Source organism: Wyeomyia smithii, chromosome 1, assembly GCF_029784165.1.
Source record: "Wyeomyia smithii strain HCP4-BCI-WySm-NY-G18 chromosome 1, ASM2978416v1, whole genome shotgun sequence".
In the NCBI taxonomy this organism is placed as follows: Eukaryota; Metazoa; Arthropoda; class Insecta; order Diptera; family Culicidae; genus Wyeomyia; species Wyeomyia smithii.
This window is the reverse complement of record NC_073694.1, coordinates 185,566,719-185,580,574: the sequence shown is the minus strand read 5'-3', so window position 1 is coordinate 185,580,574 and position 13,856 is coordinate 185,566,719. Positions and strand designations below refer to the sequence as shown.

Below are 13,856 nucleotides of genomic sequence, written 5' to 3'. Positions count from 1 at the left end.
GCGTCTCTTGCTTCGATCACTGCAATCAATCCTTTCCTTGGCCGACATGAATGTGAAGCTTCCGATCAACATTACAATTTCATGATTAAGCTATACCAATTTTGTCATATTTCGAAACTGTCGATTTTATTTGAACTAAAGCGCCTCCGTTGACGCTCAAGAATCACTTTAAATTTATAATAACATTAGTAGAAGTTTATATTTTTCGTAAAACATTTTGTGGCTTATTCAAGGGCTCTAACTAATACCAAGGTTATGATAGTTACTGTCGTTTGTAAACAATTCAGAAAATTTCAAGATGGGCTGCATACAATGTAGTAAGTATCAGAGAATGCAAAAAGGATCAATAGCACGTGGAACACTTAAATTATTTTTTTTTTGTATTTTGGCCAGCTTTTTGACTGAAATACTCCTATGTGCACTGCGACCATTGTTTTGATCTCTTATGGTATACGATCCAGATACATTTAACAGTGTTTGGAAAATTTCAATGAATGAATCGTGTGATATGATTACGAAGAACCTAATTTCGAAACTCATAGGAACAAAAAAAAAACATGCAGATTTTTATTTCAATTTTCTTTCACATCGCCAAACATAGTTTTAAGCTAGTGAATAACTTCAAAATTCTTAGAGAAACTGAAACTGTTGAGAAGAGTAAATGAATGAAGAAAATAATAAAATGATGATCAGACAAGAATCTAAAGGAACCGAAGGTAAATACTTCTCTATTCGGATCTGTCTGTTTGAACAGTTCGTCCAAATTCAGTTGAACCTGAGAAAACATTTTTCTCAGCTAGAAATATGGCTAATAAAATCCACTGCGGTATGGGCGACGAAGCTTTGACCATGCTATAGCTATTTAATTGTTATTTTTTAAGGGACAGTATTTTTTAGGATGAAATTCTTCATTGATTGATTATTTCATCCTGTAAACACTTTGTATCAGGAGCAACTTGTCCATAACTAGGTTCAACCTGTGCAATGCACACGGAGATGCCAAACAAAAAATAAACTCCTAATCCAAATTTATATTTTTATCTTATTTTCTTAGTTTTACCTTGAAATAGCACAAAACGAATAATGACTTGCGTTTTTTCGCGACCATGATTGTGATTGCTGCCTCAAACTATGATTCCCAGAATTTGTAGTTGACTAGCAGATTCGAAACTTACTAGTTGCCCCTGTAAGTATGAGTATGTATAGAGATTAGCTGTTTTACTTAGAAAATAAATTTATGTTCAATGTTGCTTTTGTGTGAATGTATTTATTATATACACCGTTATATGATTTTTAACGCCTACCTAAGTTGGTAGCATTCATTAGCCCTACAATGATTTATGAAAATTGTGACAAGCTTTTTTTTTTCAATTTTAAGAAAAATACCGAAAATACCGGTTTTTTCGCCTCTCCAATACCGGTATTTCGGTATTGAAAAGATATCGGTTTTACCGGTTTTTGTTTAACCGGTAAACCACCCTATCTCTAATATCTCTGCGTACAGATATTGGTCCATTTTTTGCTTAATCCAAAATATAGGACCAACCCCATACCACGAGAAGCATCCCCAAACCATTATGTTTCCACCTCCATGCTTGAATGTTTTAGTGGTGTACTGAGGCTTGTATGCAGCATCGGTTGGACGTCTGACCCATCTCTTTCCATCAGATCCGACCAAATTTATCTTGGATTCGTCGGACCAGAGTGTGTTTCTCCACTTTTTGCCATTTTCGGGTCCGACCCAATCCAAATGGTCCCTGGCAAACTTCAGCCGGTTTTGGAGATGTCTTTTGTTAAGCAATGGTACTTCTCGGGGGCTTCGTCCGACAAGATCTTGCTAAACAAGTTTTCGGCGAACGGTTCTCGAGCTGACTGACAAACCCAACTCCTGTTTTATGCTTGCTGCTGATTTGAAAGGATCGACATTCGAAAGCCGTTTGATTTGGATATCCTCACTGCTAGTTGTTTTTCGTCGTCTTCCGGTCGGCAATCGCTGCTTTGGCGTTTTTAAAGCATTGAAAACCATAGTTTTCGATTTTCCAATGGCATTAGCAATGTCTCGCTGCGAATAGCCTTGTTTGTTTAGTCTTACGATTACGTTTCTTTCAGCTTCCGTACAATGTCTGCTCGACCCATATTTCTCGGTTATTTTCTATCGGACTTTAGGTAAAAATAAAAAAAAAAGATAACTAAACCCTCTTTTATATATCTTAGCTACTTACCTATGAGAATAAATAGAATTATGCAACTAAACTCTAAAAATTTATTTCATAAACTGGAATTTGAAATTGTGGTCCTATTTTTATGTCCAACGGGTTTTTAACATGCTAGACTATTGTTTATTACTGGAGTCTATAACACAATCTCTTATGTCGATGAAGCGGTATATGAAAACGTCAAACTAGTACCAGTGTTTGACATGTAGTGGCGCTTTGCTGCTTTTGAAATGGCAGTTAAAGCAAATATCTTAAAATAACAATATAGTTCACTCTCGAATTTCCCATGTATTTCCGTGAAGACAGACAGGGAACACCCCCTCTTGTGGTGAAAAAGGTAACTAAACTCATTGCACAGTGGTACAGTAAGGCAATTTAGACGGACATGAGCTTTTCGTTGTGATTTTGGTTTGCGGTTTAAAGACATAGTTTTTGTAAAAAGTTGTTTCTTATACATAGTCCTCTATTTATGTGCAAATGAAAATTAGGGTGGTCCTAAAATCAACGAAATAAAAACAAACTAACTTGTTTTTATTTGCATAAATAATTGTAAACATTCATTGGCAAACTTGTAGATCAACTAATTCTAAGTAACTTTGTAAAAAACCTTTTTGTAGACATTAAATTTGGTTTCCAAAAACAGTCTTTTTGCTCTATTTTTTCAATTCAAATTTAAAAACAAAGTTTTCTTCGGTAACTTTAATCAAAAATACGCCAATTTTGATGAAAAAACATTGTCGATATATTGTACAGATGAAGAGTTTCCACTATTTCTATTTTAAAAATAGGCCCTTTTAAAATATTGATGTCTCCGTTTAGGGCAAACATAAATAATATTTTTTGGTATCATTTGAAAGAACAAATATTGTATAAATATTGTGAAGAAATACCGAAAGTTGCTTAAAATTAGTTGATCTACAACTGTGCCGATGAATGTATACATTTATTTCTGCGAATAAAAAAGTTAGTTTTTTTTATAAAGTCGATTTCAGGATTTTTTGCTGAAATTTTTTGCTCTCGAGTTCTAATCTTCGTATTCATCACTTGCAGCTTTGCTTTAACCAGCATATTTATGTATTTACTAGCTGACCCGGCAAACTTCGTCCCGCCTATTTTTGTGTTTAATTTAATAATTTTCAACATTTCAAATTCATTGATTTCTTGCGGTTTTATCGGAATGACAACAACCTCGACTTTCGCTTTCAGTACATCACCTCTATTCCAGAAACACTCATATTGGGAGGTATTCAGTTATTTTCGTTGTTTTCCAGAAACTGAAAGTGGTCATCTTCGAATTCAAGATGGTGTCCAGGGTCAATGCTTGGCTTCTATACATTATTTCGATTACGGAAATATTCATATGCAGTAGTATTCGGCTGTTTCCCAGAAGTTGCCATCTTACAATTCAAAATGGTGTCTGAGGTCAATTTTTAGCTCCATGCATCATTCTGGTTAAAGAAACTCTCATATTGGGTGGTGTTTGGTCCCTTTAGGCTATTTTCAAGACACCGGAAGTCGTCGTTTTACAATTCATAATGTTGTCTGAAGTCGATTTGTAGCTTCAGTGCATTGTTATCCCGGAAATACACATAATGAGTGTTATTTGGTCTTTTGCCACTGTTGTTTAGGAGCCGGAAGTCGCCATATTGGATTTCAAAACGGCATTTGGAGACAATTTCTGGCCTCTGAGCATCATTCTGGTTAAAGAAACACCCATATTTGGTTGTTTTTGGGTCATTTTCGGCAGTTTTCCAGTCACCAAAAGTCGCCATTTTACAACTCAAAATGTTGTCCGAGGTCGATTTGTGGCTTCAGTGCATCATAAAAATCGCGGAAATACCCATATTTGGTCATTCGCCGCTGTTTTTCAGAAACCGGAAGTCGCCATCTTGGATTTCATACTGGCATTTGGAGACAATTTCTGGCCTCTGAGCGTCATTCTGGTTGAAAAAAAAAACACCCATATTAGGTGGTATTTGGTCATTTTCAGCAGTTTTCCAGTCACCGGAAGTCGCCATTTTACAACTCAAAATATTGTCGGAGGTCGACAAACGTACAAACCGTGGAACACCACCCATGGATTGCCTCATACATAGGCGAACTTTATTATTATAAAATATTCTGCCGAGTCCACTTCACAATAAAATGTGCATATTTTTCAGTGTACCCATTAGGGTAATATTATTGTCAAAAGTTACTCTTTTTCGCATGTCGTGTAGAACAAAATCAGAAGTGGCGCACCTAGCGGTCGAAAAGGTGACTAACGCTTCTGTCATTTTCAATTTGTCTTCATAATTTCACGTAAGTGAACTATATTGGTATTTAAGATATTTGGTTAAAGGGAGGTATTTGAATTTAGTATTTAAAGTGGTCTTATTGTTTTGTTCGTCACTGTATCTTAATAATGAAAAACCAAACAACGATTTGAAAAAAAGTCATCTCAGATTTTTTTAGACACTAGTTTTTCAGATAGACAATTCACACTCTTAACCCTCTAGTGCCCAAATTAATGTTTAGACGGACTTCGAAAAAACCACTATGAAGCAAACGCACGAATTTTTTAAAAAAAAAAAGAAAATTCCCATGTTTTCTTCTTGTTTATATGAGTAAAGAAAGTTTTGTCTCCAACTTTAGAAACATAGTTTACTCAACAAAATGTAGACCAAGACAAAGAAAGTACTGTTTTTCGAAATATTTTTCATTGAAAAGGTAAGCTATAAAATGTTTGTTACAACTAAATTTCCACAATTTCAAAAAAACAACATTGCTGCGAAATGGAGCGTATCGTCACGAAAAAACAAAAAAATAATTCTTCACATTTTATTTGGTGAATAATATTTCTTAAGATAAAGATAATCGACTAGCTTTACTCATAATTTTATAACAAATTATCAATGATGGCTTTTTGAGCGAATTTTAATAAATTTTAACAGAACAACAGCACTGTTTTTCCACGTTGTTGTCTTTTTACATATTTTGAACACTGTTCCGTGGAACATTCTGTTTAATTCATTTGGTTATAAATTACTTGAAGAGATTAAATAATAACAAAACTTTTTACACAAAGCTACCTCTCTCAAACGTAATTGAGCACTTCACTCAATTATACCTAATGACTCATCAGCAATAGGACAAGAAGAAGAAGAATATATGGGACTAATCCTTCGTTGCGCCTTAAGTGATCAGTTGCATTTTCACTCGTCAGACAAAATTAAAGACACTTTAGGGTGAATGTAATGTCAAACTAATATTTAAATGTTGGTTTACCAAATTCGAAAATGATAAAAAAGCAAAAAATTCTCAGAAAAAAAATGTTTCGTTTTTGATACTGTTCCATTTTTGGCAACTGAAAATCGTGGAGCGTGTTGCCAAAAACGGAACATACCTGTACTATTTTTGATTTCGTCCCACCCACTGTGCACTGCTAAGATTGGCAGATTGCGGTGGGCTGGGCATATTGTAAGGATGTACGACAGCCCGGTAAAGATGGTTCTTGAATCCAATCCGTCAGGGAGAAGACGGAGAGGTGCTCAGCGGGCAAGGTGGATCGATCAGGTGGAAGACGACCTGCAAACCCTACGCAGACTGCAGAGCTGGAGAGCTGCAGTCATGGACCGAGTTGAATGGAGACTACTCTTACGTATAGCAAGGCCACACAACGGCTTCGGCTTATTTGGTAAGGTAAGTACGGTAAGAAATTTTCCGAGCAATATGATGAAACTATCAAATTTAAGATAAAATTGGTTACATTTGCCGAAAAATGCAAATTTAGTTTTTAAATACAAAAATAATCTATCTGACAACACTTTCACTTTTTTGGAATCTGGGGTGGCATTGCGCATTTCGTTTCGAGTGATTTTTGTTCGTTTTGACCACATTTGACATTGCCGATTTCGATTCGAGCTCGAAACGAGAAGATGGCGTATTAATGCAGATGATCTTCGAGCAAAACAGGCATTACGTAATGGTTTGATCGAGCATGTTTTAGCTCGAAAGTGATAAAAAATGGTCGATAAGTTGAAGACGTTCGTTTGTACCTAAGTTTGTTGACATAAATAATTTCACTAAAATCTGTGAAGCGGAAAAAAATTAATTTGGTAGGATCCACTAACGAATATATTCAAAGTAGGGGCTAACTTTAACGGAGCTGAAATTGTATTAGTGCAGTTTGGAGGGAAATATTGTATTTCAAATAGGTTTGAGTGCTTCCCGCTTTATCTTGAAATGTTAACGAAACCACGAAAAAAAAATTCTTTTGTATCAGAAAATAACTAACTTTGTTTCATTTAATGTAAGCCCAATACTCATATCTCATTGTTTACGTCTTTGAATATTCCTAAAACCATTTTTATAACTGAAAGAATCGTAGAAAAACATTCAAAGATTAATATTTTGTTTTAAGGACAAATTTTATTGAAAACATAAAAAATACCAATCTCTAGGGGCAAGACACTATTGACGGAGTATTTTAAATATTAGATATTACAAAGAATTTATCGTTGCATTATTAGGTGTCGGTATGATGTCATTGTGTCGGATAAACGATAAATATCAAAATTAACAACCGATATCGTATAATATTACCAAATATTTTTCATGAAAATAAAGTTGTCCAGCCCCTAGACAAATCTGACATTAACTTTCGAGTCAATGTTTGCTCGAAATAAACTGCAATAAAATTGGGGTGTCGAAAATAATACCCAATACCAACTCCACCTCGATCATAGTCTTTTCGGCAGCCGAGCAGGAAAGTTGTTTTTCTAGAGTGCTCTGTGGATTACCGAAAAATAATTTACCGCTCTTTTTTTTTAGCGTTCGCGTGCGCAGTGGTGTTGTTTGGTGTGCGAATACGCGTCGTTTTTGGTGGGGGAGCCCCGACAGCCGAACAGCGCCAGTGGTAGTGGTGCTAATCGGCGCGATTGCGGCGTTCGCGTGTGAAGGTGGTGAGTCGTGCTTGTTTTGGCCCGAGTGCTGAAAGGTGTCGTGCTGGTCCAGCATCAGCGAAGGTCGATTCCCGCAGCAGAGGAATACGGAGCTGTGGTAGTGGTTAGTTGGCGTGTATGCTGTGGAACCCCGACGGGGGGAAAGCGTACGGCATCGCCGCTCTGCAGTTGAAGAGATAGCGCAAGCAGTGCTGCTGATTCATAAGATAAGTGACACAACCCTTACTTTTTTACATTTTTTATTTCCATATATACAAATATATATATATATATATATATATATATATATATATATATATATATATATATATATATATATATATATATATATATATATATATATATATATATATATATATATATATATATATATATATATATATATATATATATATATATATATATATATATATATATATATATATATATATATATATATATATATATATATATATATATATATATATATATATATATATATATATATATATATATATATATATATTTTGATTTCACATTTTCATTCCTTTCTTATATATAGTCATTCTTTTTAGCATTAAATATATAAGTATTTCTCTATATATTTCATATATTAGCTATTAGCGGCATATAGTTCACAACCGCTATGGCGGTGGGTGGATTGCCTATTCCACCGGACCTCTCATCTTGCTCAGAAGGTGACGAGTCCGGGATGGATTTCTCTGACATCCCAAATAACGAAAACAACGCTTTTTTTGACGTAGTTAAAAAGCGTAAAAGACCCCGTAAAACTTCCCCAATTGCCCCACCCACTAATGACGGGGCAACTCGGGTTAAAATGTACCAGCTGAATCAACCTGGTCTACGTTGGGTCGTGTATTTCCGACCCAAAAATAAGCCTCTTAGAGTTTTACAGATATGCAAAACTCTAAAAGAAAAGTACTCAAGCTTGACCGAGGTTCACAGGGTCAAAGCAGATAGACTCAAGGCAACATTCTCGGATCCCCGTCAGGCAAATGCTGTCGTCCAGGATCCAAATTTCAATATCGAGTACCGCGTTTATATACCGGCACGCGTAGTTGAAACAGAGGGTGTTATCACCGAGGCTGACCTCACCGAAGAGGATATCATGAAAGGTGTTGGATGCTTTAAAAATCCATCCCTTCCTGAAATCAAGATCCTTGAGTGCAGGAGAATGTATTCCAAGGATAATACGGGCAAGTATTCCCCAAATGACTCATTCAGAGTGACTTTTGAGGGAAAAGTACTCCCGGATTTTGTCGAGCTTCACAAGCTCCGACTACCCGTGAGACTTTTCTTTCCGAAAGTCATGACGTGTACGAACTGTTTGCAGCTAGGGTACACGAAGACCTACTGCAACAAAAAATCCAAATGCTCCAAGTGTGGTGAAATCTCCGAAATTAACCACGCTTGCGGCGATCAAGAGACAAAATGCTGTCTTTGTGGTGGTGATCCACATGAAGTCGAACGTGTCCGAAATATAAAATACGCTCAGAAGCGTTAAAGAAATCGACAAAACAACGCTGTAAGCAGTCATTTGCACAGATGCTAAAGACTGCCTTACAGCAACAGGAAAACCCATATTCCAGCTTGGAACATGACGATCCCAATGATGATGAAGAGGTATATCAACCTCTTCCGTCAAGTGGAGCCGTGCGTAAACGACCAAGCGTATCTTCCCCCAAGCTTCCTAGAAAGGAGCAGAAGAAAACGAATACAGACACCCCAAGAGGTCAACCTTCTAAGCAAAATATTGCTAAGACGTCACCTCCAGGATTCAAACTTAATCCTGAGGGCAACACTTTTGATAAAGAGTTCCCTAAACTACCGGGAAAGAAATCTGCTTCCGCCAAAAAACAGTCATCGGAATCTGAAATACCGACCACTGATCGAATCGACAACAAGGATCATACAATGGAACTGTAGAAGCTTGATCCCCAAATTAGATAAATTTAAACTCCTGCTTCACGATAGCAAATGCGATATTTTCGCGCTATCTGAAACATGGTTGTCAACTGATACGACACTAACCGTTCAAGACTTCAATGTCATCCGTTTAGACCGAGGAAACTCTTATGGCGGAGTGCTCCTTGGTATCAAAAAATGCTACCCATTCTTCCGAATTCCTCTCCCAGCAATTGATGCAATAGAAATTGTTGCTTGCCATATAACAATTGCTGGGGAGGGCCTCACTGTCGCATCAGTCTACATTCCGCCTAGAGCGGTTATTAACCGGTTGCAGCTGTCACAAATAACGGAACTGCTTCCGTCTCCAAGCCTCATCCTGGGAGATTTCAACTCTCACGGTACGGCGTGGGGCGCACCCAGGGATGATAGCCGCGCTCTTCTTATTGAAAGCTTTCTCGATGACTTCGATATGACCCTATTGAACATACCTGGGTTAGCTACGAGAATTGCAAGGCCTCCAATACGAGAGAGCACATTAGACTTGTCGATGTGTTTCTCCTCAATGGCTTTGGACTGCAAATGGGAGATTATTCAAGATCCCCACGGTAGCGACCATTTGCCAATCAGTATTTCGATTAAGAGCAGGCTCCATTCTGCTACCACAGTCGAAGTAGAGTATGATCTCACCCGGAATATTGATTGGGAAAAATTCTCGAACACAATATCCCAGGGTCTCGAAACAACGGATGAGCTTTCTCCATCCGACGAATACAACTTCCTTGCAACATTAGTGCTAGATAACGCGTTACAATCTCAGAAGAGGCCTGCCCCTGAGAACAAGTTGAAAATTCGTCCCAACAAGCAATGGTGGGACAAAGAATGCACCGAGATGAAAAAAACTCCAAAAGCATCATACATAGCATTCAGGGATGGTGGTTCAATTGAGCTTTATGATCAGTTTAGGGAGCTGGAAATAAAACAGTCTAAGCTACACAAACTGAAAAAAAGATCATACTGGCAAAATTTCATAAGCTCGACACCCCGAGATGCTTCTATGAGCTATCTCTGCAATACGGCTCGAAAAATGCGCAATAGGTCCGACAGTAATGAGGCTAATGAATACTCTGAACGTTGGATCTATGATTTCGCGAAAAAGGTATGCCCAGACGCTGTCCCATCACAGCAAAAATTCAGCGATACAACGGCTATTGAAGAACCAGAATTTACCATGTTGGAGTTTTCAATTGCCCTCGCGTCTTGCAAGAATAACGCTCCAGGACCGGACAGGATCAAATTTAATTTGATGAAAAACCTGCCGGACTCGGCCAAGCTACGATTTCTTAAACTGTTTAATAAGCTAATCAGGAACAATATGATTCCGGAAGCTTGGAGACAGGTTAAGATTATCGCAATCAAAAAGCCAGACAAACCTGCCGCAGATCACCGCTCGTACAGGCCGATTGCGATGCTGTCATGCATACGCAAATTGCTTGAAAAAATGATCCTGCGTAGACTTGACAACTGGGCAGAAACAACTAACCAACTATCAGAGACCCAGTTCGGCTTTCGTAGGGGCAAGGGCCCTAACGATTGCCTGGCATTGCTAGCCACAGAAGCGGAAATGGCTCTTGGCAGCAAACAACAAATGACCTCGGTTTTCCTGGATATCACAGGCGCATTTGATTCAGTTTCAATCGAAATTCTTTCCGAGAAACTGCATCAAAGAGGATTCTCCCCTGTATTGACAAACTTTTTGACCAACCTGCTGTCTGAAAAGCATTTACTTTTCAACCACGGTTCTTCAACAATAACACGAACAAGCTACATGGGTCTCCCCCAAGGCTCTTGTCTGAGTCCACTGTTGTACAACTTCTACATCAGTGACATCGACACATGCTTGACGGACGGCTGTACAATGCGCCAGTTAGCTGACGACTGCGTTGTATCAGTCACGGCGACTCTAGCTGTAGACATGAAAAACAGCCTGCAAAATACGCTAGATAATCTGACCGGTTGGGCCAGTTGTCTTGGAATCGAGTTCTCGCTTGAAAAAACGGAGATGGTAGTTTTTTCGAAAAAGCGACCACCACCTCGCTTCGAGCTAGTTCTGTCCGGAATACCCATCACTCAGTCACCTAGCTTCAAGTATCTAGGAGTATGGTATGACTCTAAGTGCACATGGGAAAAACATGTCAATTACCTGAAGCAAAGATGCCAACCGAGAATTAATTTTCTTCGGATGGTAACAGGAACATCATGGGGAGCGCATCCAGAGGATTTGATACGACTCTAGCAAACCACGATTCTGCCCGTAATAGAATACGGCAGCATATGCTTCAGAGGTGTCGCAGCCTCACACATGCTGAAGCTAGAGAGGATACAATACCGTTGTTTGCGTATCGCTCTAGGCTGCATGCAATCGACACATACCATGTCTCTAGAGGTCATTGCGGGAGTACTACCACTCAAAGAGAGGCTATTCGAGTTGGCTCTTCGTTTCCTCATCAGATCGGAGATAGCAAACCCAATGATAATCGAGAACTATGAGAGGTGTTTGGAAGTTGTTCAAAAACCCTGTATGTCAGTATACCAGCAGTTTTTGACTATGGAGATAAACCCTACGGATGTTGCTCCATACCGTGAGATTTCACCATCGCTCAACAATTCTTCTGTTATATTTGATTTTTGATTTGACGATGAAACAAGAAATCCAGGGAATCCCCGAGCACATCAAACCAACAGTTGTGCCATCAATATTTTCGGCAAAATTCGGCCATCTCCCAGAACAGAACCCCTTTTTCACGGACGGATCTGTGATGGATGGACAATCCGGATATGGCATTTTTAACACAGATCATCACATATCCCGCAAACTGGCACAGCCTTGCTCCATATACGTAGCTGAATTAGCTGCCATACACAATTCGCTGCGAATTATCGAGCTCAAGACACCAGGTAATTATTTCATCTTCTCGGACAGCCTCAGTTCTATCGAAGCTCTCCGATTGATTAAACCGGTCATGCACCCGTCCTATTTCCTTCCGGAAATTAGACGGATATTAGAAGTGCTGGTTGATCGGTCTTTCATTATCTGCTTTGTGTGGGTCCCCTCTCATTGCTCAATCCCAGGCAATGAAGAAGCTGATTTATTAGCGAAAAGGGGTGCCATAGAAGGAGATATATTTGATAGACCGATCACCTATACCGAGTATTTTCACCTGCCTCGACAACTGGCCCTAGCAAACTGGCAGGAAAAATGGGATAAAGACGATCTTGGGCGATGGATGCATTCGATTTCGCCCAAAGTGTCTACAAAAGCTTGGTTCAAAGGGTTAGATCTAACTCGAGATTTCATTCGAGTTATTTCGCGCCTAATGTTCAATCACTATGTTGCAAACGCACACCTTTATCGAATAAACTTAGTCGATAGTAATCTGTGCGAATGTGGAGGGTACGAAGATATAGATCATATAGTCTTCGTATGCCCTTAGTACCACAGAGCAAGGACCAAGCTTATTGATTCTCTCCGAAAACAGAAAGTGACATTTACAATGCAAGTACGGGATGCGCTTGCTAGCCGCAACCCAGCGCTTGTAATACCTATTTATGACTTTTTAAGAGATATCAAGTATCGAATTTGATTATCTCCTTGCTTCTTCTTTTTATTTTTCCAACACAACCTCCATAAAAAAGTTTCACACTAATTCTGTTCCTTTTTTTTTTCTTTTATTGATCTTTTTAGAGACACATGAATCATCGCTTCTTTCTGAGAGACGTGATCCACCAAACTTAGGTATAAGTTTTGATTTCTAAGAGATAAGGAACCATCACACCTCAACGAATAGTATTAAGAATTGATATTTACCCATACAGAGAAAAATAATGTTATTGTTAGCCGTAGGTTTAAATGACATGTATTTTTAAATTGTATTTATAAAAGAGAAAAGATGAGAGGGTTTTTATGCCTGTTTGAGGAGGAGCAGTCGGGATACAGGCTCTACTCAAGCTGGCTTTTCCCTACTCCAAAAGACATTCGGCCCCGTTATGCTTCGCGGTTGGGCCTAAATAAATATTAGAGTTATAAAAAAAAACTTACTCTATATGTGAAGTAACATAAATCATAGCCTATATTTTTAGTTTATTCCACTATGGTATTTTTCTACCTACCTCTCTTCCTCTTATTAGGTGTTTATGAGCGTGTTAAATACACATTGACCAGATCTGAGGTACGGTGCTGGCTTCATAAGCCGGTTGTCGGAAGTTCGGATCTGTATGTGCTTTTTGTCGTTTTTCTGCATGTGATGCATTTTCCATTTTTATGCACATGGTGAAGCTAAAGAAGATACAGTAGGATGCATAAAACCAACACACACATACTAGGTCATAGATGGGGTGCTAATGCCAATGCTAGTTGCATACTATAAGAAATCTATGGAAATAGTTCATAAACTCCGTTGGGGTGGGTCAACGTAATCATTTTTTCAGAAACAATCCTAAACTTACTGAAATTCGGATGCGTTTGTCTCCGCTTGATGCATTGCATTTCAAATTTTTATGGGAATTTATATTAGATATTTTACTTTCTACTACTTTTATACTACTTTACACTACTTATTTACTTTATATGTTGATTCTGTGCAGCCTAGAGCGATACGCAAGCAACGCTTACTGTTACAACACATGTATGGCATAAAAATAGAAAATGCATCTCACATGCAGAAAAACAACAACAAAAAGGACAACATAGTCTTCGTATGCCCTAAGAACCACAAAGCAAGGGCCAAGCTTA

General features: G+C 38.3%; 1 protein-coding gene and 1 long non-coding RNA gene across 4 annotated transcripts in view; one reads left to right on the top strand and one right to left on the bottom strand.

The window, feature by feature from the left end:
• LOC129721233 (rootletin) overlaps nt 1-13,856 on the bottom strand; it is a 126,690-nt gene that overhangs the window by 31,634 nt on the left and 81,200 nt on the right. The window lies entirely within an intron of this gene.
• Nucleotides 6,965-13,097, top strand: LOC129721606 (uncharacterized). The gene is made up of 2 exons (XR_008727440.1): nt 6,965-7,159; nt 12,810-13,097. It is a non-coding gene; the product is annotated as an uncharacterized LOC129721606 (long non-coding RNA).